General features: G+C 40.5%; 1 non-coding gene across 1 annotated transcript; it reads left to right on the top strand.

The window, feature by feature from the left end:
* Nucleotides 1-279: 279 nt before the first annotated feature.
* TRNAD-GUC lies at nucleotides 280-351 on the top strand. Its single transcript has one exon. It is a non-coding gene; the product is annotated as a tRNA-Asp (tRNA).
* The last annotated feature ends 4,743 nt before the right edge of the window (nucleotides 352-5,094 follow it).

Below are 5,094 nucleotides of genomic sequence, written 5' to 3'. Positions count from 1 at the left end.
GAGATACCAGCCTTCATCTCCTGCGACCCCCGACGACCACCACCAGGGGACACTGCTCAAGCGCGGATGGGAGGAGAGCTAATTATAATATGAAGCGGGGATAGGTCATGCATACGTATAAGCGTATTACGAAATCTCATGAATATGTATTAGTTGAAGAAATATAAACCCGAAAGGAGAACTGTACGGTGTGCGTGTTGATGGACCGAAGTATCCCCAAGCACCCAGCGCTGTTTGCTTGCCTTTACTTGTTTAATAAATTGTAAACTTTAATTGGAATCCTCGTTAGTATAGTGGTTAGTATCCCTGCCTGTCATGCGGGAGACCAGGGTTCGATTCCCTGACAGGGAGCCACTGTTTGAGGCTAAATCATTTATCACAACCTGTTCATACTCAAGACAGGAAAACAGCTTCCCCAGCATTAGCATTTTACCCTGTGTTATTTGCCATGAGGTAGCTAGGACGCAGCCCCCCGCTTCCCTTCTCATGAAGCAAGATAGCTCTTTAGCTAGACTTTTGTCCCATATTTGGAGGTTGCAGAAAGAAGCTGCAGAACTGTGTTATCTCCCTGTCCAGATCTGATTCCAAATTAAAGACCTCTTCATTGACAAGTCACTCACTAATTTGTACAAAGATGCAGTATATACCAAATCTCGACTCTGATTTGAGATGAGAATTAATTCAGCATTTAACAGAGCCAGGCTCCTTTCCCCCATCCTGCTCATATTCACATCTCTAACACGAAGACCTCTGGTTCACCTTTGTATCACTTATGTTCTCTTCACTATAGTAATCAGCTCAGTCCTACATAAAGTGTAAAGTGCTGACATTTTCAACAGCGTAATGTTTCTTGCAGTCATCAAGCAGCCTTTCAAATGCAGAATCCTAGATGCCCTTGCTTTCCTTAATCAACTAGCAGTGAAAAAGGAAAATGGAATAAAAAGACCTCATATATCCTCATCCCATTACCCCCCACCTCCGCAATTTGCTGTCCATACAAACTAATCCCCTTACATCCTTCCCGTTATTCAGATGTGGTGAGCTCTCTGAACACAAATACTGTAAACCTCAACATAACTCCACCGATCTACACTAAGGGGAATAAATTTAATTCACTCCGCTTCTCATCATCTTACAGCTCCTTTAGGGCTAATCATCTGTGTTAACTTTCCCTGGAGTCTTTCTAATGTCTAAGTGCTGCCGACTATTTTGTTGCCAAAATATGTGAGGCAAGAGCACAAACTGCCCCACAGTGGATTTCTTTTCTACAACAGTGATTTTACTATTAAAGAGAAAATAATCAGGTTTGGAGTGGTGTTGGTTTAAGACTTGGATGGCAGCTTATGTGACTGACTATAAGAGCTTCATACAGCAATTTCACAGAATCACAGAATATTAGGAGTTGGAAGGGACCTCGAAAGCTCATCCAGTCCAACCCCCCTGCCAGAGCAGGATCACCTAGACTAGGTCACACAGGAACGCGTCCAGGCGGGTTTTGAATGTCTCCAGAGAAGGAGACTCCACAACCTCTCTGGGCAGCCTGTTCCAGTGCTCTGTCACCCTCACAGTAAAAAAGATTTTCCTCATGTTCACATGGAACCTCCTATGCTCCAAAGATTTATGCCCAGCTGCCACCGTGCAATGTGCTCCAGGTTTATGTCTCAAGTTTTGCATCTCTGCTCATGTGTCCATAGCCTCAGGGACAACTTTGACTGTGGCTCGAGTGCACCCTTCCCTGGGCTGGATTAGACTATTGCACCAGTCCTAATGAGTTGTACTAAGCTAGTTGAGGAAACGAAACAGGAGTGTGCTACCTCCAGGAACATTAAAGCTAAACAAGTCAGCTTGGTTTCTAAACACTCAAATCGACTTACCATTTCAAGAGCACTAAAAAAAATAAAATAATAAATATTGTGTTGAATCTTGATTTTGAAGGAATCATAGACTGCTTCTGGACATCCTAGCCTGGATTCATCTCAATTAGCTTCAGTTCTCAGTTAATGTGTCTCTCTAAACAAAAAGGTTAATTTTTTTTCCAATAAATTATTCATTCATGGTTGGTTATTGCTACTCTACTGAATGCAAGTCTGAAAAGTTTGATACTCCTTAATGGATGGAAATGAACAAATAAAAATGTGTGACAGATATCAGGGGAAATATAATAGAGGTAAGAAGTGCATCCTGGGATACAGTTTTTCCTTACAGGCATAAAGTTGAGTAACAATTCTTGGGCTGTCTTCAAGCTAGGTTAGATAAAACACTAGAAAATGCAGTGAAAGGAATAATATTTGACAAACCTGTAGATTACTGTCCTTGAATAACTTAAGGAGTTTTTAGCATCTGTAATTTTGACAGTACCTCAATGATGCCTCTTTCAATCTGAAGTCACAGGATACTTGAGTATAATGAGGATAAAACTTACCAAAAGGCATTTACTTTGCTTTATTCTTACAAATCACAAAAGAAAGCAGTTCAGAAACACCTCTGACATCACTCTTCTAATAACACCATAACATTGCTAGAAAACCTTAGCTCCGAAAAGATTTAAGATTGTTCTGTGGACAAACTTAATAACCCTGCCAATTCTGACCCTCAGGAACACACGGTGACAAAAGATCTGTCAGATATATTGGGTCGTAGTTGCTGAAGCCTTTAAAAATAAGCAGTAAAACCTTGAAATCAATAGAGGATTTTACAAGGAGTTGGTGTAAAGATTGTAAAACAAGAGTGGTGTGTTCAGCTACATGCTGATGTTTTGTCTTGGGTTTTTTTTGTAGAAATGTTCTCTACCCTGTGCACGTGTCTGTGGCTGCTGTTAATGTTAATGGGAGTCACACATCAGTAAGTATCGGAGAGGGTTAGAGAGATCGAGGGACAAGGAGGGCTCGTGTACCCTGAGATGGATTTGGAACCCAGCTGCACAGGTGTAAATGGAGATGTGAAGTGTCTTTTCCATATCTGTGCCTGTGTAAAGGTGATCAACTTTTGTCTAGCCATGTAAAAATGTTATAGTATATTATATATAAATTTTATGTGTTCTGTATATTGCACTAGACAACAATTCTAAATGACCTATAATAACTGATGCATGCCTTTATTTCTATTTGTATATACATATATGACTTCTAATATTTATTATAAGCATATTTTACAATTTTATCCTATTGCATCTATTTTTACAGTTTTTCTTTATTTCCTCTATGGGTATGAATGCGTATACAGTTTCAGCTCTTTTTCACTGATTCACTTGGAGATGTCTTTTTGGAGCTGCATGCTCATTAGACACACAAGCTCGTATTATGATGCCCTCATTTGGCAAGCAGTTCCACTGGACATTACTTCCAAGAGAAGTGCCCTTGGCTTTGTTTCTCTTCCAAATATTTCACTATAGGCCTAAGCTGAAGGACCTCGTTCTATCATTGTATCTGCAACATTTTTGCAAGCAGGCTGTGGGTTGTGCAAATTTGTAGACCTCCTTGCTGCACCCAGAAGGTCACACTGTGGAGTCAGGAAGCACTTAGAGCAGGGTCTTTGTCCCACAGAATTAAGGGAGATTATTCACATTATATTAGGTAGTAAAAAACAGAGATCTATTCCAAGGATATTTGCTGGTGTGTGAAGTATGAATAGTTATATATGAAGTTAGAATAAATCTACTTACACAAAATGAACGCCTTCATCATACACAAAAATTATTCTTCACAGATCAAAATTGCCTATGCCTGGTCACAAAATGCCCATTTGAAACATCAACTTGTTATCCATTGTAAATAAATTAATCAAGCAACGGATCATTCGCACATCCAGTACACTGGGTCTCAGACTTTAAAAGGACATTGCCAAGATAAAGATCACATTCAGCTTGTAAACCGTTTCAAGAAAATAATGTGCCTTCCTATCTGCCCAAAATCTTCAAGCTGCTAAAAGAAAGCATGGGTTTTGAAACTCAAGTGACATTGCAGCAGTTTTGCTCTGTGTTTATTCTTCTCCCTGCCCGGTGAAGGAAATGACACCAGTCAGCTTGAGATGCTGTTTCCCGTCATGCCAGCTTTCTCTTCTGCACACACACTGCAGCTGCCCCTGCAATCCCAGACCTGCCCAGGACCTCTGTCTTAATTTAATTTTTACATACATAAAGAGATGGATGCTAGCATTAGGAGCTCCCTGATGAAGTTTGCTGATGACACCAAAATGAGTGGGGTAGTTGACACTCCAGAAGGGAGAGCCACCCTCCAGGAAGACCTGGACAGCCTGGACGAGTGGGCTAGCCAGAACTGTATGAGTTTCAACACAGATAAATGTAATGTCTTGCATCTGGGAATGCATAATTCAAGAATGCAGCTGAGACAGGTTCCACCTGGCTAGAGAGTAGCACTGTGGAAAGGGACCTGGGGGTCTTGGTGGATGACAATTTAGGAAATTGTGTCTCTTCCATAAAGGGTGTTTCAGGAGCTAAATCCTTAGCTGATGCTGACAGATATCCATTGACTGCAATCCTGCTGGTTTGTCCTCAGCCGAGCACACAAGTCTGGAGAGGAGATAGTGTCCATCACTTTAGTCACACCAACACACTGCTCTGATTTCAGGGTGGGGACTACATGGTGGCATCGATTATATTGCTAAATCAATCAGTGTGTTTTAGCCTTCTAGCCTAGGTTATCAATAGGGTGAATCAGGAAGGAGAATTCTGTTCTTGGTATCCCACTGTATTATTTATGGAGGTATAAGTATGAGAAAAAAAATCAGCTTTTTGTCACTGTCAAATTATTCGCAGTTCAGCAAGAAATGCCACTTACAAAGTCCCTGTTTCCTAAATTTGAATTCTCTGGTATCTAATAGTACATATATGCTCACAGTGATATTTTTCTCTCAAAGAGAGGCAGTAATTTGGGCTTTAGCCCTTTAACCAAGTGCATGTTTTCTTAGAAAACCATAGGAGAGTATTTCTGAGATCTTCACTTCTTTATCAATATTCTATTTAAAATGACTGATGTGTTGGGAGGGAGGTGGTCTGTCAGCACAGCCTATCAGTCTCATTTCTTTCTCCTCTATTTGAAGCTGAAATGGAAATTTTTATGAACTTAAAATTATTTG

Source organism: Mesitornis unicolor, unplaced genomic scaffold (assembly GCF_000695765.1).
Source record: "Mesitornis unicolor isolate BGI_N332 unplaced genomic scaffold, ASM69576v1 scaffold23285, whole genome shotgun sequence".
Taxonomy (NCBI): Eukaryota; Metazoa; Chordata; class Aves; order Mesitornithiformes; family Mesitornithidae; genus Mesitornis; species Mesitornis unicolor.
This window is presented reverse-complemented; position numbering and strand designations above follow the sequence as displayed.